The 24,647-nt window shown below is 48.4% G+C and overlaps 1 protein-coding gene across 2 annotated transcripts in view; it reads right to left on the reverse strand.

Moving 5' to 3' along the window:
* Window positions 1-24,303, reverse strand: part of STXBP6 (syntaxin binding protein 6) — a 62,131-nt gene extending 37,828 nt beyond the window's left edge. Inside the window, exon 1 of one of the 2 annotated variants that reach the window (XM_083165952.1) lies at window positions 23,805-24,303. The gene's annotated coding sequence lies outside the window, so the exon portion shown is untranslated. Of the gene's footprint in view, window positions 1-23,794 lie in introns of both variants that reach the window. The other variant, XM_083165951.1, reaches the window with a different exon arrangement.
* Window positions 24,304-24,647: the final 344 nt, after the last annotated feature.

Consider the following 24,647-nt stretch of genomic DNA (forward strand, 5'->3'; position numbering starts at 1 on the left):
TAGTGAAATCTCGCCTTGCAAATTGATGTGCACGGCTAGCAAAGAAATTTCCAGCCAAGTGAAAATGTCCAAAGCTCATTGCAAGCCACTTACAGTACCATCATATGAATATTCCATAGGGCAACAGTCATCACAAGCTAGGATTATCAGGGACTTCACTGGTGTCTGTGATAAAAAAACAGCCACATCCGCCCGGGAGCTGGCGTCACACACCCTCCCTTTACATGCTTGGGCACACCTACGTTATCCTAGGCACACCTGCATTTTTGTTATCACTACCACTAAACGGCCGAATACCACCCCCTGCGCCTACTTCCTGGGATTCACCGTGCGAACGGCTAGCGGACGTGAAAAAGTAGCAGGATTCCTTCACAACTGTTCATCCCTGAGATGTTCCTACAGCTTATTGGGAGACTACGACACCCATTAAGCAGTGGCGTAACTAGCTTTTGGGCGCCCCCCCGCCGTTAAAGGGAGGGCGCCCCCCCGCCGTTAGAGGGAGGACGCCCACCCACGCACCCCGCCGCACAACCCACCCACGCACCAACCCCCGCCCGCCCCGCCGCACCAACCCTCGCCCGCCCCGCCGCACCAACCCTCGCCCGCCCCGCCGCCCATGCAATCCCCCCCAGTCTTACCTGGCTACGCTCAGTACGCGCTGGTCCCGGCTCCCTTCTTCTGCTATGAGGACCAGCACAAAATGTCTGCCCCCATGCAGCAGACAGTTTCAGAGAACTTTCTGCTACATGGGGGCGGACATTTTGTTGTGGTCCTCATAGCAGAAGAAGGGAGCCGGGACCAGCGCGTACTAAAGACTGACAGGTAAAGACTGTGGGGGATGGCGGCGGGGCGGCGGGGTGTAACTATAGCACTGCAGCCCCCGGCGCCCGCACAGCGCCCCTTCCCCCCCGGTCGCGGGGGCTGCGGTGCTATAGTTACGCCCCTGCCATTAAGCGATCAGGTCTGAATGGGGCCGAACATCTTTATGACGTTACTTGAGAGGCCAGTGAGAATGTTCTGACTTGGTTGGGCCTAGCATTGAATGGGCAGGACTCCCTAATTACTGTTGTAAGTAAAATCTGGTTTATAGCCTCACTGGGAAAATGATTTATTAATTACAAACTAAAGGAATCCATCTGGAACCCCTAATGCGATTATTTCCTGACCGAGAGGCAATTTCCTTAGAATATTGGAGATGAGTGTAAAGAACTGCACTTTAATACTCGTTAATTATAGACACCGACATATTAACTTGTTCCAATCTACTCAAATCTCAGGCTTTTATCTCTATAGAAATCCTTATTTTATTGTAGACTTTCTGGAAGGCATCGCACAATTTCCTCACTGTATTCCTTTCATTTCATTGTCCCCAGTTGCACAGAATGCAAGGCCAAAAAATCCTGAACACCCAACCGGCGCAGACGTTACAGAGCGCACGCACAAAGCTGCTCGTCATGTAGATACACACAGTAAAAGAAATGTTGTGGAAACTGTCCATTCAGTTGGTGAGCGATAACACAACAGCTGGGGTCTCAGCCACACAACAATATGTTCCGGAGCCACGGTCAGAAAGCAAAACTGCACTTGTCAGGAGGTTGGTGCAGGTTGGTATGGAGGGGTGTAAGGCGGCACCAATCAGCATGCCCAAACATTAATAGTGTCTGGATCTTAGCAAGCCAAGCACTGGAAAACACCATCAGGAATGAAGAAGGCACGTCAAAGTAAATTCAAATCCATGTTAATTATCCACTTTGATGATATCGAGGGTTCTATTTTGGAAAACCAGGTACCAGAAGGTGCAACAGTGACACCGCTTTACCTAGAAACTTTGTGGGAAAGAATCTGAAGAAAGTGGCCCAGAGTTGTGGAAAAATGTTTTCATCCTCCAGCAGGATAATGTACCAGCCCACTCCGCTCTCTGTGAACCAGTTTTTGACCGATACACAGATTGCAGTGCTAATACACCCTATATACACATCGGACCAAGCAACGTGTGACTGAATCTGTACTGAAGGGAACCCGTTCCAACTCACACAGCTATCAGATAATGAGCTGCAAGGCGGCTTTGACCAGTGGAAAATAAGAATGGCACAGGGTGTGGAAGCAGCAGCGCTCACCACTCATCGCCAGGGCATACACACTGGGCGGCTTTGAGCTGAAAGCCGCTCAAACAGGTTGTTTTGAGCGGCTTTCAGCTCAATGTCGCCCAGTGTGTACGGGCCTTTAGGCTTGTTTTTAATAGCCATACCTTGTATAGGGATGCAGTTACAATCCCGGCGGTCGGGATCCCGGCGTTCAGAATCCCGATGCCGGAATTCCGACCGCCGAAATGCCGACATTTTCTCCCTCCGTGGGTGTCCACGACACCCCTGGAGGGAGAATAAATTAGTGTGCCGAGCGTAGCGAGGCACCGGGCCCGCTGCGTTGCGAGTGCAGCGAGCCCGCAAGGGGGGGCGATCCACGTCCCCCCTTGTCGGCATTTCGGCTGTCGGGATTCCGGAGTCGGGATTCTGAACGCCGGGATCCCGACCGCCGGGATTCAAAACTGAATCCTTTGTATAGGTAAATTACACAAACCTTATCTACTCTCCAGACTTATGTTAAGTGAATGCTCAATAACCAGGTGCAGTACGGACGGTGTAATGGTTAGCATTACTGCCTCATAGCGCTGAGGTCATTGGTTCCATTCCCACCATGACCCTAACTGTGTGGAGTTTGTATATTCTCCCCGTACTTGTGTGGGCTACCTCCGGTTTCCTCCCACAGTCAAAATATATACTGGTACGTTATTTGGCTCCTCAAGAATTTAACCCTAGAATGTCTCTATGTGTGCGTGTACATGTGGTAGGGAATATAGTCCACTGGGGCAGGGACTGATGTGAATGTTCAAATATCTCTGTACAGCGCTGTGGAATATGTATGCGCTATATAAATAACTGATAGTAATAATAATAATAATAATAATAATGGAAATTTGTAGACAATACATAGAATATACTTGTAAATAAACCCACCAGCTTTTCTACATGAGTAGCCCCCCCCCCCCCCCCACACACACACACACACACACGCACACACACACACACACACACACACACACACACACACACACAGGTCCTAGACAAGTCCTTTGTATTATTCTCTTCAGGCTGCTGCTCACTGTCCTTGATCTGCCCATTGCTGCCCATTAGCGTTCAGTGTTAGACCCTCCTGAAGTTGCTTCACTGCAATGAGCAGGTAACGATCCAATCTATCCTTTCAGACATGATATTCCCCCAGGCCGGATGCATTCATCAACATCTGTATGAAGGATGCTTCCAGCCCAGAATGGGAGCAGGACATCTGTCCATGACACAGGTAACAGCTAGAAGTGATGCTGCGGATACACAGATCTGACAGGCGCAATACAGCTGTCTATGGTGCAGGATTTATATAAAGGACCCACATATAGGGACAATGTGACGGTGTGCTGTGTGCTGTACCAATGAACATTATAGTATCCTTATGTCAGTGGTTGGTACTAGAATTAGTGAGCTGGAAACACCGCCAACAAAAATGCAATCAGTATATTTGATATGAATAACCAAGCAAATTTCTAATGGGATTACATGCAGTATTGGAAATGTATACCTATTTTAGCAATTAACCCCTCGCATACCTAAATGAATCTGTTACCTGCTACCAACTCCTGGTGGCATCAAACAATTAAGGTGCGTACACAAGGCCGATATATCAACCCTTTGTTTGAACGGGTATGAGCGATATATCTGTAAACGGCGACGTACATAGATATATCGCTGCATTGGGACACGCTGTGATTGACAGCTCAGTGGCTGTGCGCCAGCTCATCTGTGATGTCAGTCCCAAATGATCAGGCAGTGTATGTGGCGAATATACGCGATACTGAATGCGGACAGCGTTATTAAGCAGCTATAGAAATCCCGTATAAAAGGAACTCGGCCCCATTCCCCTGAAGTTTTCTAACGCTGTAATGCAGCAGAATCTCAGTGGTTCGTCCCACAGGTTCCTCTGCACAGACTGGATGCAGTCATCGATTCCTCTTGGATTACACAGCAGGAAGGAATGAAAATTAACTCTCTCTGTCCGGGGTCCAGGACCATATGCTGCTCATAGAGAGACGCGCTGTAACATCAGCGAGAGGTGCGAGAGGGGCTGGAATATACGAATAGCGGTCATCTGGCAGGGATACCCTCATTATAGCAAGGCAAAGGGTACACAGGTCCTACATTGTTTTCTTTAAGAGGGAATACAAGCTAATCCAGCATGGGGGCAGAGGTCAAGTAGAACAATTATTAACATTGTGATGTCACTTCTTTTTTCTTTTTCATTTCTTTTTCATTAATGTTTTAACGAAAGGGGAAAAAAATTCCTTCCAGACTAGAATAGAAAACGGACACTTTCAATTCAGGTATAAAAGCGATTTAACGGCCGACTTTCTTATTTTCAATTTACCACATTTGCATCGCTCAACGATACGGATATCGTGTACGGTATCATTCGTGGCCACAGAAATCATCTTGTGTGTACCCAGCATAAGTCATCAGCAATCGTTCCCACATTGCTTGCGCTGAACTACATGTATATATGGACCTGTATACATCTCTGCACCTAGACTGCCCAGAGACCTGAAGCAGCCATTTTATTCTTCCAGCCAAGTCTGCAGAACCCACAATTTTGTCAACGGCCTTCAATGAACTACACCAATGTACAAACAACCGAGGGCGGATGACTTCCCGACAGTCGGGATTCCAACTGTCAGTAGACCGACATGTTAAAAGCAGTCGGGTCCCTACTTACAGGGGCCTTTCTCACTTGTGGGGGTCCATGAACCACATAGAGGGAGAATAATACCTGTAATTAATGCAGCGTGGCGAGTGTAGCGATCCCGCAGGGGGCTTGTTTGCAATCGCCTTGGCGTCAGTGTAATGACCGTTGGAGTCCCCACTGACGGACCCCCCATACCACACCCCGAACACCAGCTTGCAACCCTGTGAAGCTCCTTCAGCCACACGTAGAGCTGCCAACTTATCATCGGCGGGCACGGGTTATAGCAGGAATTACCTTATTTTTGCCCAAAAGAGAAATATTATACAGATTCTACTGTGATCTTGACCAATGGGTATCTTTGTGGGGATAAAATAACAAATACAACAAAACCCCATGTTTCAGATGTACAAAACCAGCATTTATAGTGAAGTAGAATCTTGGTGTCATTTACAAGCAAAGCCACATAAAGTGGAGAAAGAGCCGCAACAGTCATTTTTCAAAGACAGGTGACAATTTTGAGCGGATTGAAACATCTCTTCAAGCTTTGATACATTTTCCAAAGTTGCACAGAACATCATGAATCGGTCTAGTCCAGCTTGTTACCACTTCTGGACCATAAACGTACTCCTATTATGGTCAATTAACTATATTTTATGTTATTATGGCCCAAAGATTGCCTGACGAGTCCTTGGCAGTAATTTCTAGTAGACATTTAAGTCTGAGATATGTAGGTTTTGTGTCTGTCATCAGATCGTGGTCAGTGAGCTAGGAAAGGAGGGCTCAGAACAGGGCCATTCAGAATTAAAGAAATGGATCCCATACACTCTGAGATTATGGCTACAAGATCTATTGTCAATCTTCATTCTCTAGAACAGGCTTTCCCAACCGCGGTCCTCAAGGCACACCAACAGTGCAGGTTTTGTAGATATCCAGGCTTGAGCACAGGTAACTTAATTAGTATCTGAGGGATTCTGATTAAACCATCTGTGCTGAAGCCTGGATATCACTAAAACCTGCACTGTTGGTGTGCCTTGAGTACTGTGGTTGGGAAAGCCTGCTCTAGAGAGTAAACAGCAACCTGGGAATTGTGTATGGTTGTGTATGGTTGAAGCTTCCTCCAGAAAAGTTTCCGTCAACTGTGCAGACTTACAACTGGCACTGACTATATTATTCCTTAGATCTTTAATTAGCTTAAGGGTAAAGTACATTCTCGCTTAAGAAATACATTTACTATATGTAATAACTGCTGACTAAATGGAGCGTTCAGCAATTCTGCAGGCTGTTCCTTCAATAAATGTAATCATACATACCAGTGATCGCGAAAAAAACACCAAAATGATGGGTCTCTGGGACCCCTCACTTACAAAAATCAGTCCCAATGGAATAAAGCCTCCTCTCCCCTTCCCCAGCATGGCACATACAAAAGCCTCCTCCTCTCCTCCATATGGCATATACCCTGAGCCAAGGGCCAGCCTGAGCCTATTTTTTTTTTTTTGGTAAGCAAACATAGATTTGGGCACCCCAAAACTGTGGCTATTGTGGGTTGGGGGGGGGGGGTTTATCAATTGGCAATTTGCCCACTCACATAAAGCAAGATACACATATACTAGAGAAAGGCATAATGTCGGAATAGGGACACCTGTGCTGCACCAATCAGGATTCTTCCCTTGCCCATTGTTTCTAGGACAAAATTTAAAGTAATGGCAGGAGGGATAGGGTGAGTGAAATCCCAGCAGAGTCTATAGGCTCCTCTCCCACAGGCAGCTCTGCCTGTTAAGAGTTAATTGGTGAGTTGCAGCCTCTCTGCCAGCCGTGCAGTGAGGGGAGGAGGGGACATTAACAGCCAGCACTCAGAGCCTGGAGGAGGTGACAGTGACACACAAGAGCGCAGCACCGCGAGGTAGGAGAGGAGGAGGGAAGTCTGCAGCCCGAGTCCTGCTAGCAATACATCCCCTTACATGACACAGCCAAGCAGCCTGCTAAATGTAGTGTTCCCCCTAGGAATTTTTGGGGGCAGGGCGCGCCGCTGTACGGGATGGGGGCGGACCGGGCCAGCCAACGTCATCGTTGTAGGCCGCCGCGTCACCAAAGGAGGCGTGCCCGGGCCACCGCGTCAGAGGAGGCGTGCCCGGGCCGCCGCGGCACCAGAGGAGGCGTGCCCGGGCCACCACGTCACCAAAGCGGGCGTGCCCGGGCCGCCGCGTCACCAAAGCGGGCGTGCTCGGGCTTCCTCCGTCTGGCCCCGCCGAAGGCCGTGAGCTGCCGGGGAAGCCTAGCGCTGCCGAGATTGCGGTGCCTGGAGCTTCCCCGGGCACAACATTAGTCAGGCAGCAGGCTCTTTTAGCGGGGCGCTGCTGGAGGGGCAGGGCACATTTTTCCCTTTAGAAATCGGGCAGGGCGCAGCTCCCCGCTAAAACAGCCTAGCGGGAACACTAAAATGGACCACGCACCCCTCTTACCTGTACTTCCTGCCTGGGTCTGCTCCGTCCTCACTGTCACACCTCCTTGGTTCTTGGCCCCCAATGCTGGTTTCAGCTCCTCGTGCTCCGTCCTCACACCAGCTGCAGCTCTGTTCCCCTGCTGAGCAGCTGCTTCTGGTGTTGGCTCCAGCCGTCTGTTGTTGAGACGCAGTGCAGGAGCCAGCTTACGCGGCTTACGTGCACTGCTGCCTATGACTCTACGGTGACAGGGACCCTTTCATTTTCTCGCCCAGCAGATGTGTGAAGCGGCCGTAAGTCACGCTGTGTCTTCTCATCGGTCGCATCATAACTGAGGGGGAAACAGATCCCTCCGCCCTTGTCACACATATTAACACGGCGTGCACGCCGAAATGGCCGGAGCGGGTCCCAGGGGACCCAGCCATTCATAAAAAATGAGTCCCTGGTGCTCCAAAGTGGGTAAAATACTCACTATAGCAAGTATTTGCGAACCCTGTATACATCTAGAATAGTCACGCCTACAGTGTACAGGTGGAAGAAAACCTCGCAGGAAACCATCCTATAAGTGTATACACAAACTGATCTAATCGGCAGCAAACAGGATATTCCAGATTGATGAATCGTTTGTGATCCAACTGGATTTGGCATTTGTTTGTTTTAAATAAAATGTGTTAGATAAAATCTGCACGTGGCATCGGCGGCACAGCAAGTGCTACGGTGCTCAGTTTTTAACATTCATGGCATTTCTTATACAGCTGCAGTCACTTTATATACAGTAGGCATGCCGATACTTGTGTAGTTCTACGCTCGCCACAACTATCTAAAATAAACTAACTTTACTCCATGCCAACATGGATAGTTCATACCCCCACTATCCATGTTGGCATGGAGTTGATTTTAGATAGCGTGGCGAGCATAGCGAGCCACCGAGCCTGCAGCGTGGGCGAGCGAAGCGAGCCCCGCAAGGGGACTCAGATGCACGGCGCCATGAAACTACACAAGTACCGGCATGCCATATATGATTTTAATCAACAGAAGCTGCTTGTGTGTCTCCATTTTTTAATAAGATGCATTTTAATGGCCAAAGTCAAAAAAATATGCCCAGCCCCACCGAGTCACAAAGGGCTGGTTAAAGTGAAAGGAGGCTCTATGTATGTGGACACACAAAACTACAGCTCTATACATACAGTGAAATTCTACTAAGAGATTCCCTGTGTTACCCCATTTAGAGAAAAGGAGCAGGGTCCTACAGGATTCGCCATCTGATTGTGTGCTCCCCTGCAAAGCAGCCAATCACCACCTGTAGTCAATGTCTCCCCAGCCAACCACATTTCACCTGTAGAGTTTCCCTCCCTACATGCCCACCAGCGCACTGCTCTGAATCGTCCTCCTCTAGTGGCGCAAGATGGCATTTGTAGCCTCCAATTAGTGACTCCAAATGCAGCAGCCCAAGATCTCTGCTGTCATTCACCTTTGCTGCCCACTTAAAGCTGCCTGGGGGCGGGGCCGCCTGACAGCTGCTGGGGGCGGGGCCGCCTGACAGCTGCTGGGGGCGGGGCCACCTGACAGCTGCTGGGGGCGGGGCCGCCTGACGGCGGATGTCGTACTATTAGCAAGGTGGGATCTGGTTGACTCGCAAGGATGCAAATCCACCAGAATAACCCCCACAAAGCGTATACTATGTTCCAACTTCAAGGTGTTTGAGGTGTTGATAACTTTGCAGTTATCCGATTGAGCTGAATTTTTTGCTCATTGGAACAGGATTAGGGGGTGGGAGCGACAAAATGTTTACTTTTGGAAAATGACCTATTGCTAAGGGCACCCCTGATATACATACTGTATATAAAACCTACAAACGTTTCCAGATAACTAATTCACCAGACAAATATATGAAATTCCTGAACTACTCACAGAACATCCATAGGCTTCTTATCACCTCCTCCGACATTCCTGTGTGACTGGAACCTACAGCCCAACAGTTACCTCTGCAATCTCTTGTGTCTCAGGGCCTGATGAGATGGAACAGCCTTCCCACCTCTATGTCTGTCTGTCTGTCGAGCAGCCTTCCCACCTCTATGTCTGTCTGCCGAGCAGCCTTCTCACCTCTATGTCTGTCTGTCGAGCAGCCTTCCCACCTCTATGTCTGTCTGTCGAGCAGCCTTCCCACCTCTATGTCTGCCTGTCTGCCGAGCAGCCTTCCCACCTCTATGTCTGTCTGTCTGCCGAGCAGCCTTCTCAGCTCTATGTCTGTCTGTCTGTCGAGCAGCCTTCCCACCCCTATGTCTTGTCTGTCTGCTGAGCAGCCTTCTCACCTCTATGTCTGTCTGTCGAGCAGCCTTCCCACCTCTATGTCTGTCTTTCTGTCTGCCGAGCAGCCTTCTCACCTCTATGTCTGTCTGTCGAGCAGCCTTCTCACCTCTATGTCTGTCTGTCTGCCGAGCAGCCTTCCCACCCTTTATGTCTGTCAAGCAGCCTTCCCACAACTATGTCTGTCTGCCGAGCAGCCTTCCCACCTCTATGTCTGTCGAGCAGCCTTCCCACCTCTATGTCTGTCTGTCGACCAGCCTTCTCGCCTCTATGGCAAGTATTCAATGCCGGTGCGAGCGGCCGGCGAGGGGGTTAAACTGCGAGGATCACAGAAAAACAGTGATCCTCGCAGTTTAACCCCCGCGTCGGCCGCTCGCACTATGCAACGTTCCGGGGGAATCCTCGAAGTCACAGAACGGCGAGGATTCCCCTAAACTGCGAGAGCCGAGGCTAGTGCAGCAAACTCGCTGTAATTAGCCTCGATTCTCGCAGTTTTTGGAGGCACATTCGCAAATTCCCCCTCGCTCAAAAAACGGAGCGAGGGGGAATTTGCGAATGAGGGGGGTCAGTTGAATACTGACATGGTGAGCGGTGACTGCGAGCAAAAAGTCCTGCTCGCAGTCACCGCTCGCCCACGGCATTGAATATATGCCTATGTCTTGTCTGTCAGCCGAGCAGCCTTCTCACCTCTATGTCTGTCTGTCGACCAGCCTTCTCACCTCTATGTCTTTCTGCCGAGCAGCCTTCTCGCCTCTATGTCTGTCTGTCTGCCGAGCAGCCTTCTCGCCTCTATGTCTGTCTGTCTGCCGAGCAGCCTTCTCGCCTCTATGTCTGTCTGTCTGCCGAGCAGCCTTCTCGCCTCTATGTCTGTCTGTCTGCCGAGCAGCCTTCTCGCCTCTATGTCTGTCTGTCTGCCGAGCAGCCTTCTCGCCTCTATGTCTGTCTGTCTGCCGAGCAGCCTTCCCGCCTCTATGTCTGTCTGTCTGCCGAGCAGCCTTCTCACCTCTGAGTCTGTCTGTCTGCCGAGCAGCCTTCACGCCTCTATGTCTGTCTGTCTGCCGAGCAGCCTTCTCGCCTCTATGTCTGTCTGTCTGCCGAGCAGCCTTCTCGCCTCTATGTCTGTCTGTCTGCCGAGCAGCCTTCCCGCCTCTATGTCTGTCTGTCGAGCAGCCTTCTCACCTCTGAGTCTGTCTGTCTGCCGAGCAGCCTTCCCACCTCTATGTCTGTCTGCCGAGCAGCCTTCCCACCTCTAGGTCTGTCTGCCGAGCAGCCTTCTCTCCTCTATGTCTGTCTGTCTGCCGAGCAGCCTTCTCACCTCTATGTCTGTCTGTCTGCCGAGCAGCCTTCTCACCTCTATGTCTGTCTGTCTGCCGAGCAGCCTTCTCACCTCTATGTCTGTCTGTCTGCCGAGCAGCCTTCTCACCTCTATGTCTGTCTGCCGAGCAGCCTTCTCACCTCTATGTCTGTCTGCCGAGCAGCCTTCTCACCTCTATGTCTGTCTGCCGAGCAGCCTTCTCACCTCTATGTCTGTCTGTCTGCTGAGCAGCCTTCCCACCTCTATGTCTGTCTGTCTGCCGAGCAGCCTTCCCGCCTCTATGTCTGTCTGTCTGCCGAGCAGCCTTCTCGCCTCTATGTCTGTCTGCCGAGCAGCCTTCTCGCCTCTATGTCTGTCTGTCTGCCGAGCAGCCTTCCCGCCTCTATGTCTGTCTGTCGAGCAGCCTTCTCGCCTCTATGTCTGTCTGCCGAGCAGCCTTCTCGCCTCTATGTCTGTCTGTCTGCCGAGCAGCCTTCTCGCCTCTATGTCTGTCTGTCTGCCGAGCAGCCTTCCCGCCTCTATGTCTGTCTGTCGAGCAGCCTTCTCACCTCTGAGTCTGTCTGTCTGCCGAGCAGCCTTCTCACCTCTAGGTCTGTCTGCCGAGCAGCCTTCCCACCTCTAGGTCTGTCTGCCGAGCAGCCTTCCCACCTCTAGGTCTGTCTGCCGAGCAGCCTTCTCTCCTCTATGTCTGTCTGTCTGCCGAGCAGCCTTCTCACCTCTATGTCTGTCTGTCTGCCGAGCAGCCTTCTCACCTCTATGTCTGTCTGCCGAGCAGCCTTCTCACCTCTATGTCTGTCTGCCGAGCAGCCTTCTCACCTCTATGTCTGTCTGCCGAGCAGCCTTCTCACCTCTATGTCTGTCTGCCGAGCAGCCTTCTCACCTCTATGTCTGTCTGCCGAGCAGCCTTCTCACCTCTATGTCTGTCTGCCGAGCAGTCTTCTCACCTCTATGTCTGTCTGCCGAGCAGCCTTCTCACCTCTATGTCTGTCTGCCGAGCAGCCTTCTCACCTCTATGTCTGTCTGTCTGCTGAGCAGCCTTCCCACCTCTATGTCTGTCTGTCTGCCGAGCAGCCTTCTCACCTCTATGTCTGTCTGTCTGTCTGCCGAGCAGCCTTCCCACCTCTATGTCTGTCTGTCTGTCTGCAGAGCAGCCTTCCCACCTCTATGTCTGTCTGTCTGCCGAGCAGCCTTCTCACCTCTATGTCTGTCTGTCTGCCGAGCAGCCTTCTCACCTCTATGTCTGTCTGTCTGCCGAGCAGCCTTCTCACCTCTATGTCTGTCTGTCTGCCGAGCAGCCTTCTCACCTCTGAGTCTGTCTGTCTGCCGAGCAGCCTTCTCACCTCTATGTCTGTCTGTCTGCCGAGCAGCCTTCTCACCTCTGAGTCTGTCTGTCTGCCGAGCAGCCTTCTCGCCTCTATGTCTGTCTGTCTGCCGAGCAGCCTTCTCACCTCTATGTCTGTCTGTCTGCCGAGCAGCCTTCCCACCTCTATGTCTGTCTGTCTGCCGAGCAGCCTTCCCACCTCTATGTCTGTCTGTCTGCCGAGCAGCCTTCCCACCTCTATGTCTGTCTGTCTGCCGAGCAGCCTTCCTGTCTGTCTGTCTGTCATTACCTAGTCTTGTTTTATTACTGCTGGTCCCAAATTGTAGAGCGCAATAAAATTTGCTGCCAATATACAAGTCATTGTTCATAAATTACAGGTAAGATAAAGCAGAAATACTACAATGCTAATATAAGAGGTTGCTGCCCAGAGTATGGGGCTTATGTGCAATGTGATCCGGGCGTGACATTATCCTGTCCCTACAAAGTGCAGCGTGTGGAACCGGGACTTCCGCACAGGCGTCGCCACCCACGCCACCATGCCCAGCTGCCACTTATGACAGATGGTTCCTAAGGAACCCCGTCAGCGCTACACCCCCAAAGATCTTCTAGAAGGTGCTAAATAAAAAAGAAGTAGAATCTGATTGGTTGCTATGGGCAACATCCCATCTTCAATAGAACTCCCATCTTAGTAAATAAACCCTACTGAATTTGCCGGCGGATTAGGCAGGGCCGTAACTAGGGGGGGCTAGGGGGTCACACGCACCGGGCGCTGGAGGGTGGGGCGCTAGTGTGGTGTCCCGGCAGCGTGGTCCCTGGGATGAGCAGTGGGGGTCCGGGGACTGGTGGGTTAGCCAGGTCCTAGCGGGGGTCCGGGGACTGGAGAAGGTTAACTCCGGCTCCTAGCGCTGCCGGGCGGTGTGCAGGTTTTGAAAAGACTTGCCGGACGCTGATTGGCTGAATTCAGCCAATCAGCGTCCGGCAAGTCTTCTCAAAATCTGCCTCCCGCCCACCTCCCTGGATTAGGAAGGAGCTGAAGGAAGCGTTGTTCTGAGCGTCTGTACAGGGGTGTGGTACAGGGATCCGACTGTCGGAACCCTGTCCGGCACCCTGTACAGAACATCACTGAAGATTGAGACTTCCGTGTACAGTTCAGCTTTAGCACAAAGTTTGCACCTAATTGTAATATAATAATAATAATTGTAATATGATAAATGAGCTGAAGTAATCGGAGAATTAAATAAATCTAAATAAACTCTCCAGGCAGCTGATCATATTCAGGACCCCCACACAACCTCCAGTAGCTTTATTATCTAATTGCACCACACCAGGACTGTCCTGTAATCTGGTGGGACTGCCATGCTATGGAATCCTATCCTTATGTATCCCTCCTATTATATCTATAAATTATAAGCTTGTGAGCAGGGCCCTCCTACCTCCATGTCGGGTTGTTTCTACCGAATTTGTTTAATCACTGTTTTCTATTGTAAAGCGCAATGGAATCTGCTGCGCTATATAAGACACTGTAACGGAATCTGCTGCGTTATATAAGTAACTAACGGAATCTTCTGCGCTATATAAGACGCTGTAATGGAATCTGCTGCGCTATATAAGACGCTGTAACGGAATCTGCTGCGTTATATAAGTAACTAACGGAATCTGCTGCGCTATATAAGACGCTGTAATGGAATCTGCTGCGCTATATAAGACGCTGTAACGGAATCTGCTGCGCTATATAAGACACTAATGGAATCTGCTGCGCTATATAAGACACTGTAACGGAATCTGCTGCGCTATATAAGACGCTGTAACGGAATCTGCTGCGCTATATAAGACACTAATGGAATCTGCTGCGCTATATAAGACGCTGTAACGGAATCTGCTGCTATATAAGACACTGTAACGGAATCTGCTGCGCTATATAAGACACTGTAACGGAATCTGCTGCGCTATATAAGACACTGTAACGGAATCTGCTGCGCTATATAAGACGCTGTAACGGAATCTGCTGCGCTATATAAGACGCTGTAACAGAATCTGCTGCGCTATATAAGACGCTGTAACGGAATCTGCTGCTCTATATAAGACACTGTAACGGAATCTGCTGCGCTATATAAGACACTGTAACGGAATCTGCTGCGCTATATAAGACGCTGTAACGGAATCTGCTGCGCTATATAAGACACTGTAACGGAATCTGCTGCGCTATATAAGACGCTGTAACGGAATCTGCTGCACTATATAAGACGCTGTAACGGAATCTGCTGCGCTATATAACACGCTGTAACGGAATCTGCTGCGCTATATAAGACGCTGTAACGGAATCTGCTGCGCTATATAAGACACTGTAACGGAATCTGCTGCGCTATATAAGACGCTGTAACGGAATCTGCTGCACTATATAAGACGCTGTAACGGAATCTGCTGCGCTATATAAGACACTGTAACGGAATCTGCTGCTCTATATAAGACACTGTAACGGAATCTGCTGCTCTATATAAGACACTGTAACGGAATCTGCTGCGCTATATAAGACACTGTAACGGAATCTGCTGCTCTATATAAGACACTGTAACGGAATCTGCTGCACTATATAAGACACTGTAACGGAATCTGCTGCTCTATATAAGACACTGTAACGGAATCTGCTGCGCTATATAAGACGCTGTAACGGAATCTGCTGCGCTATATAAGACACTGTAACGGAATCTGCTGCTCTATATAAGACACTGTAACGGAATCTGCTGCGCTATATAAGACGCTGTAAAGGAGTCTGCTGCGCTATATAAGACACTGTAACGGAATCTGCTGCTCTATATAAGACACTGTAACGGAATCTGCTGCGCTATATAAGACGCTGTAACGGAATCTGCTGCGCTATATAAGACGCTGTAACGGAATCTGCTGCGCTATATAAGACGCTGTAACGGAATCTGCTGCTCTATATAAGACACTGTAACGGAATCTGCTGCGCTATATAAGACACTGTAACGGAATCTGCTGCGCTATATAAGACTCTGTAACGGAATCTGATGCGCTATATAAGACGCTGTAACGGAATCTGCTGCGCTATATAAGACACTGTAACGGAATCTGCTGCGCTATATAAGACGCTGTAACGGAATCTGCTGCACTATATAAGACGCTGTAACGGAATCTGCTGCGCTATATAAGACGCTGTAACGGAATCTGCTGCGCTATATAAGACGCTGTAACGGAATCTGCTGCGCTATATAAGACGCTGTAACGGAATCTGCTGCGCTATATAAGACGCTGTAACGGAATCTGCTGCGCTATATAAGACGCTGTAACGGAATCTGCTGCGCTATATAAGACGCTGTAACGGAATCTGCTGCGCTATATAAGACACTGTAACGGAATCTGCTGCGCTATATAAGACACTGTAACGGAATCTGCTGCTCTATATAAGACACTGTAACGGAATCTGCTGCTCTATATAAGACACTGTAACGGAATCTGCTGCTCTATATAAGACACTGTAACGGAATCTGCTGCGCTATATAAGACACTGTAACGGAATCTGCTGCTCTATATAAGACACTGTAACGGAATCTGCTGCACTATATAAGACACTGTAACGGAATCTGCTGCTCTATATAAGACACTGTAACGGAATCTGCTGCGCTATATAAGACGCTGTAACGGAATCTGCTGCGCTATATAAGACACTGTAACGGAATCTGCTGCTCTATATAAGACACTGTAACGGAATCTGCTGCGCTATATAAGACGCTGTAACGGAATCTGCTGCTATATAAGACACTGTAACGGAATCTGCTGCGTTATATAAGACGCTGTAACGGAATCTGCTGCACTATATAAGACACTGTAACGGAATCTGCTGCGCTATATAAGACGCTGTAACGGAATCTGCTGCGCTATATAAGACGCTGTAACGGAATCTGCTGCGCTATATAAGACACTGTAACGGAATCTGCTGCTCTATATAAGACACTGTAACGGAATCTGCTGCGCTATATAAGACACTGTAACGGAATCTGCTGCGCTATATAAGACGCTGTAACGGAATCTGCTGCGCTATATAAGACACTGTAACGGAATCTGCTGCGCTATATAAGACGCTGTAACGGAATCTGCTGCACTATATAAGACACTGTAACGGAATCTGCTGCGCTATATAAGACGCTGTAACGGAATCTGCTGCGCTATATAAGACGCTGTAACGGAATCTGCTGCGCTATATAAGACGCTGTAACGGAATCTGCTGCGCTATATAAGACACTGTAACGAAATCTGCTGCGCTATATAAGACGCTGTAACGGAATCTGCTGCGCTATATAAGACACTGTAACGGAATCTGCTGCGCTATATAAGACACTGTAACGGAATCTGCTGCTCTATATAAGACACTGTAACGGAATCTGCTGCTCTATATAAGACACTGTAACGGAATCTGCTGCGCTATATAAGACACTGTAACGGAATCTGCTGCTCTATATAAGACACTGTAACGGAATCTGCTGCACTATATAAGACACTGTAACGGAATCTGCTGCTCTATATAAGACACTGTAACGGAATCTGCTGCGCTATATAAGACGCTGTAACGGAATCTGCTGCGCTATATAAGACACTGTAACGGAATCTGCTGCTCTATATAAGACACTGTAACGGAATCTGCTGCGCTATATAAGACGCTGTAAAGGAGTCTGCTGTGCTATATAAGACACTGTAACGGAATCTGCTGCTCTATATAAGACACTGTAACGGAATCTGCTGCGCTATATAAGACGCTGTAACGGAATCTGCTGCGCTATATAAGACGCTGTAACGGAATCTGCTGCGCTATATAAGACACTGTAACGGAATCTGCTGCTCTATATAAGACACTGTAACGGAATCTGCTGCGCTATATAAGACACTGTAACGGAATCTGCTGCGCTATATAAGACGCTGTAACGGAATCTGCTGCGCTATATAAGACACTGTAACGGAATCTGCTGCGCTATATAAGACGCTGTAACGGAATCTGCTGCACTATATAAGACACTGTAACGGAATCTGCTGCGCTATATAAGACGCTGTAACGGAATCTGCTGCGCTATATAAGACGCTGTAACGGAATCTGCTGCGCTATATAAGACGCTGTAACGGAATCTGCTGCGCTATATAAGACGCTGTAACGGAATCTGCTGCGCTATATAAGACGCTGTAACGGAATCTGCTGCGCTATATAAGACGCTGTAACGGAATCTGCTGCACTATATAAGACACTGTAACGGAATCTGCTGCGCTATATAAGACACTGTAACGGAATCTGCTGCTCTATATAAGACACTGTAACGGAATCTGCTGCGCTATATAAGACGCTGTAACGGAATCTGCTGCGCTATATAAGACACTGTAACGGAATCTGCTGCTCTATATAAGACACTGTAACGGAATCTGCTGCGCTATATAAGACGCTGTAAAGGAGTCTGCTGTGCTATATAAGACACTGTAACGGAATCTGCTGCTCTATATAAGACACTGTAACGGAATCTGCTGCGCTATATAAGACGCTGTAACGGAATCTGCTGCGCTATATAAGACGCTGTAACGGAATCTGCTGCGCTATATAAGACACTGTAACAGAATCTGCTGCGCTATATAAGACACTGTAACGGAATCTGCTGCGCTATATAAGACACTGTAGCAGAATCTGCTGCGCTATATAAGACACTGTAACGGAATATCCTGCGCTATATAAAACACTGTAATGGAATCCTCTGCGCTATATAAGACGCTGTAACGGAATCTGCTGCGCTATATAAGACGCTGTAACGGAATCTGCTGCGCTATATAAGACGCTGTAACGGAATCTGCTGCGCTATATAAGACGCTGTAACGGAATCTGCTGCGCTATATAAGACGCTGTAACGGAATCTGCTGCGCTATATAAGACGCTGTAACGGAATCTGCTGCACTATATAAGACACTGTAACGGAATCTGCTGCGCTATATAAGACACTGTAACGGAATCTGCTGCGCTATATAAGACGCTGTAACGGAATCTGCTGCGCTATATAAGACGCTGTAACGGAATCTGCTGCGCTATATAAGACGCTGTAACGGAATCTGCTGCACTATATAAGACACTGTAACGGAATCTGCTGCGCTATATAAGACACTGTAACGGAATCTGCTGCTCTATATAAGACACTGTAACGGAATCTGCTGCTCTATATAAGACACTGTAACGGAATCTGCTGCGCTATATAAGACACTGTAACGGAATCTGCTGCTCTATATAAGACACTGTAACGGAATCTGCTGCACTATATAAGACACTGTAACGGAATCTGCTGCTCTATATAAGACACTGTAACGGAATCTGCTGCGCTATATAAGACGCTGTAACGGAATCTGCTGCGCTATATAAGACACTGTAACGGAATCTGCTGCTCTATATAAGACACTGTAACGGAATCTGCTGCGCTATATAAGACGCTGTAACGGAATCTGCTGCGCTATATAAGACACTGTAACGGAATCTGCTGCTCTATATAAGACACTGTAACGGAATCTGCTGCGCTATATAAGACGCTGTAAAGGAGTCTGCTGTGCTATATAAGACACTGTAACGGAATCTGCTGCTCTATATAAGACACTGTAACGGAATCTGCTGCGCTATATAAGACGCTGTAACGGAATCTGCTGCGCTATATAAGACGCTGTAACGGAATCTGCTGCGCTATATAAGACACTGTAACGGAATCTGCTGCGCTATATAAGACACTGTAACGGAATCTGCTGCGCTATATAAGACACTGTAGCAGAATCTGCTGCGCTATATAAGACACTGTAACGGAATATCCTGCGCTATATAAAACACTGTAATGGAATCCTCTGCGCTATATAAGACGCTGTAACGGAATCTGCTGCGCTATATAAGACGCTGTAACGGAATCTGCTGCGCTATATAAGACGCTGTAACGGAATCTGCTGCGCTATATAAGACGCTGTAACGGAATCTGCTGCGCTATATAAGACGCTGTAACGGAATCTGCTGCACTATATAAGACACTGTAACGGAATCTGCTGCGCTATATAAGACACTGTAACGGAATCTGCTGCTCTATATAAGACACTGTAACGGAATCTGCTGCTCTATATAAGACACTGTAACGGAATCTGCTGCGCTATATAAGACACTGTAACGGAATCTGCTGCTCTATATAAGACACTGTAACGGAATCTGCTGCACTATATAAGACACTGTAACGGAATCTGCTGCTCTATATAAGACACTGTAACGGAATCTGCTGCGCTATATAAGACGCTGTAACGGAATCTGCTGCGCTATATAAGACACTGTAACGGAATCTGCTGCTCTATATAAGACACTGTAACGGAATCTGCTGCGCTATATAAGACGCTGTAACGGAATCTGCTGCGCTATATAAGACACTGTAACGGAATCTGCTGCTCTATATAAGACACTGTAACGGAATCTGCTGCGCTATATAAGACGCTGTAAAGGAGTCTGCTGTGCTATATAAGACACTGTAACGGAATCTGCTGCTCTATATAAGACACTGTAACGGAATCTGCTGCGCTATATAAGACGCTGTAACGGAATCTGCTGCGCTATATAAGACGCTGTAACGGAATCTGCTGCGCTATATAAGACACTGTAACGGAATCTGCTGCGCTATATAAGACACTGTAACGGAATCTGCTGCGCTATATAAGACACTGTAGCAGAATCTGCTGCGCTATATAAGACACTGTAACGGAATATCCTGCGCTATATAAAACACTGTAATGGAATCCTCTGCGCTATATAAGACGCTGTAACGGAATCTGCTGCGCTATATAAGACGCTGTAACGGAATCTGCTGCGCTATATAAGACACTGTAACGGAATCTGCTGCGCTATATAAGACACTGTAGCAGAATCTGCTGCGCTATATAAGACACTGTAACGGAATATCCTGCGCTATATAAAACACTGTAATGGAATCCTCTGCGCTATATAAGACGCTGTAACGGAATCTGCTGCGCTATATAAGATGCTGTAACGGAATCTGCAGCGCTATATAAGACGCTGTAACGGAATCTGCTGCACTATATAAAACGCTAAGACGCTGTAACGGAATATGCTGCGCTATATAAGACACTGTAGCAGAATCTGCTGCGCTATATAAAACACTGTAATGGAATCCGCTGCGCTATATAAGACACTGTAACGGAATCTGCTGCGCTATATAAGACGCTGTAACGGAATATGCTGCACTATATAAGACGCTGTAACGGAATATGCTGCGCTGTATAAGACGCTGTAACGGAATCTGCTGCGCTATATAAGACACTGTAACGGAATCTGCTGCGCTATATAAGACACTGTAACAGAATCTGCTGCGCTATATAAGACACTGTAGCAGAATCTGCTGCGCTATATAAGACACTGTAACGGAATCTGCTGCGCTATATAAGACACTGTAACGGAATCTGCTGCGCTATATAAGACACTGTAACGGAATCTGCTGCGCTATATAAGACGCTGTAACGGAATCTGCTGCGCTATATAAGACACTGTAACGGAATCTGCTGCGCTATATAAGACACTAACGGAATCTGCTGCGCTATATAAGACGCTGTAACGGAATCTGCTGTGCTATATAAGACACTGTAACGGAATCTGCTGTGCTATATAAGACACTGTAATGGAATCTGCTGCGCTATATAAGACGCTGTAACTGAATCTGCAGCGCTATATAAGACGCTGTCACGGAATCTGCTGCGCTATATTAGACGCTGTAATGGAATCTGCTGCGCTATATAAGACACTGTAACAGAATCTGCTGCGCTATATAAGACACTGTAACGGAATCTGCTGTGCTATATAAGACATTGTAACGGAATCTGCTGCACTATATAAGACACTGTAATGGAATCTGCTGCGCTATATAAGACGCTGTAACGGAATCTGCTGCGCTATATAAGACACTGTAACGGAATCTGCTGCGCTATATAAGACACTGTAACGGAATCTGCTGCGCTATATAAGATGCTGTAACGGAATCTGCTGCGCTATATAAGACACTGTAAATAAATAAATATATATAAATATAGTAGCTAACTATTGCAACTTAAGCAATGGAAAACATAATATTTAGCATTTACCAACAATACATTGGCAAAATGGGTGTCAGCTATAATATATACACTACCATACATCAATCAGATACTAGATTCCTGCAATACATTACATTCAATTTTCTTATACTGCATTCAGTGTGGGACATGGTGCTACAAATCGCTCTCGAAGCATTTGCCTGGAAACATTATTGATTTCTGCAGTCAGGAATCTGAGCCCCACAAGACTAAGGCCCCATACACACCAGAACGACCAGGATCGTCTAACGATCGGCTACCGATTTGGCGTGCACTTTCCTGGTGCGCTCTCCCGCTGCCGGTAAACGACTAGGGAACGATCATGTTCCCTGGTGCACACGATTAGCTAACGATCCGACATCGGTAACGATGGTCGTACGACCGTCGGATGTGCGGATCGTTAGTAAATCTGCGGTGGGAGTGTCTTTATAAACAAGCCGGATTGGAACGACGGTCCGTACGACGGGAGCACACACAATGTGCTTCAGATGTGCATACAATCAGCACCCGACCTGCGGTCGGATTGGAGATTCTGCTGCAGGAGGCAAAATCTCCAATGCGACACACGACGTGACGGGAGCGCGCATCCCGTCGCAAACGATCCTGATTGTGAGTGAAAAACGAACGATTGACCCACAATGCATGCACAACCGTCGTTACAACGGTCGAAATTAGCCCTAATCGTGAGCTAATCTTTCTGGTGTGTATGGGGCCTTACATAAAACAAGCACGTGATTACACACATGTACACCTGCCATATGCAATGCCAAGCCAGATGTGATCTGGTCACACATAAGGAGCGGAACACAGATAAGCCGGACAGTCCAGGCACAACACATTCTAACCTTCCACCTGGGGCAGACCAGCCTGCCAGGTAAAGGGTGCCAAGCACACTGCCAGGGCATGCAAGGAATAAGCGCCCAGCTCGGCAAAAAATCTGGTTTGCTATAAAATCCAATGGTGGTTTATTTTCATTATTTGCATAAAGTTCATCAATGTTAAAGGGTATATGACCAATGAGCCCCCACATTGAGAATCAGACTATGTTAAGGAGTTCATACACAGTATATACAGCTGTCTGCCAGCCTGATGCACAGTATATACAGCCCCCTGCCTGATGCACAGTATATACAGACCCCTGCCTGATGCACAGTATATACAGCCCCCTGCCTTGCCTGATGCACAGTATATACAGCAGCCTGATGCACAGTATATACAGCAGCCTGATGCACAGTATATACAGCAGCCTGATGCACAGTATATACAGCTGTCTGCCTGATGCACAGTATATACAGCTGTCTGCCTGATGCACAGTATATAAAGCTGTCTGCCTGATGCACAGTATATACAGCTGTCTGCCTGATGCACAGTATATACAGCTGTCTGCCTGATGCACAGTATATACAGCTGTCTGCCTGATGCACAGTATATACAGCTGTCTGCCTGATGCACAGTATATACAGCTGTCTGCCTGATGCACAGTATATACAGCTGTCTGCCTGATGCACAGTATATACAGCTGTCTGCCTGATTCACAGTATATACAGCTGTCTGCCTGATGCACAGTATATACAGCTGTCTGCCTGATGCACAGTATATACAGCTGTCTGCCTGATGCACAGTATATACAGCTGTCTGCCTGATGCACAGTATATACAGCTGTCTGCCTGATGCACAGTATATACAGCTGTCTGCCTGATGCACAGTATATACAGCTGTCTGCCTGATGCACAGTATATACAGCTGTCTGCCTGATGCACAGTATATACAGCTGTCTGCCTGATGCACAGTATATACAGCTGCCTGCCTGATGCACAGTATATACAGCTGCCTGCCTGATGCACAGTATATACAGCTGCCTGCCTGATGCACAGTATATACAGCTGTCTGCCTGATGCACAGTATATACAGCTGTCTGCCTGATGCACAGTATATACAGCTGTCTGCTTAATGCACAGTATATACAGCAGTCTGCCTGATGCACAGTATATACAGCTGTCTGCCTGATGCACAGTATATACAGCTGTCTGCCTGATGCACAGTATATACAGCTGTCTGCTTAATGCACAGTATATACAGCTGTCTGCCTGATGCACAGTATATACAGCTGTCTGCCTGATGCACAGTATATACAGCTGTCTGCCTGATGCACAGTATATACAGCTGTCTGATGCACAGTATATACAGCTGCCTGATGCACAGTATATACAGCTGTCTGATGCACAGTATATACAGCTGTCTGCCTGATGCACAGTATATACAGCTGTCTGCCTGATGCACAGTATATACAGCTGTCTGCCTGATGCACAGTATATACAGCTGTCTGCCTGATGCACAGTATATACAGCTGTCTGCCTGATGCACAGTATATACAAGCTCAGACTGCCATAAGAAGCGGCTGGAGTGGCCACATAGAGGTGTGGCGGGGAGAACATAGCACCGGGACGGGCGCTGGGCTGCGGGGCAGCAGGAGGATGGGACACATACCTGCACTCACCGGGGATGTCAGGGCGCGGGTGTCTCCGTCTCCCCCGCGGTGGCTGCGGGTAATCCCGGCACACGGGCTGGCAGCTGTCCCGGGATCTCCCGCTGCTCCCGGGTCCCGTACAGCAGCTCTATAGTCTATGGCAGAGTCCTGCGGAGCTCTCTGTACGGGCACTGCTGCTGCTGCAGCCAGGGTGCTCACACGTGACCGCTACAGCCAATCAGACTCCGGGCAGCGGCCCGCTCCGGGAAAGGGAGAGACAGGGAATGGGTGTGAGGGGGAGGTGCCGCCCGGGAGTCCCAGGGAGAGAAAGAGAGAGTGCAGCAGGAGAGAGAGAGAGAGAGAGAGAGAGAGAGAGAGTGCAGGAGTCAGAGAGAGAGAGAGAGTGCAGCAGGCAGGAGTCTGAGAGAGAGAGAGAGTGCAGCAGGCAGGATTCAGAGAGAGAGAGAGTGCAGCAGGCAGGATTCAGAGAGAGAGAGTGCAGCAGGCAGGAGTCAGAGAGAGAGAGAGTGCAGCAGGCAGGAGTCAGAGAGAGAGAGAGAGTGCAGCAGGCAGGAAAGAGAGAGAGAGTGCAGCAGGCAGGAATCAGAGAGAGTGCAGCAGGCAGGAGTTAGAGAGAGAGAGTGCAGCAGACAGGATTCAGAGAGAGCTGCCAGGAGTGACAGGGGAGGAGGAGGTGTGCCCCTGTGTGTGTGTGCTCTGCTGCTGTGTGTGTACTGTGTGTGTGTATATGCATTCTACTCATATTGTGGCTGTAACTTGATATAATTAGCATCACTAAACTGCTTTGTAACATCATTAAACCATATTTGTCTACTTTCCTAGAATGGCTATAGGGTTCCCAAAAATTGTGTG

The sequence above is a fragment of the Crinia signifera genome, chromosome 12, assembly GCF_055691185.1.
Source record: "Crinia signifera chromosome 12, ASM5569118v1, whole genome shotgun sequence".
Classification (NCBI taxonomy): Eukaryota; Metazoa; Chordata; class Amphibia; order Anura; family Myobatrachidae; genus Crinia; species Crinia signifera.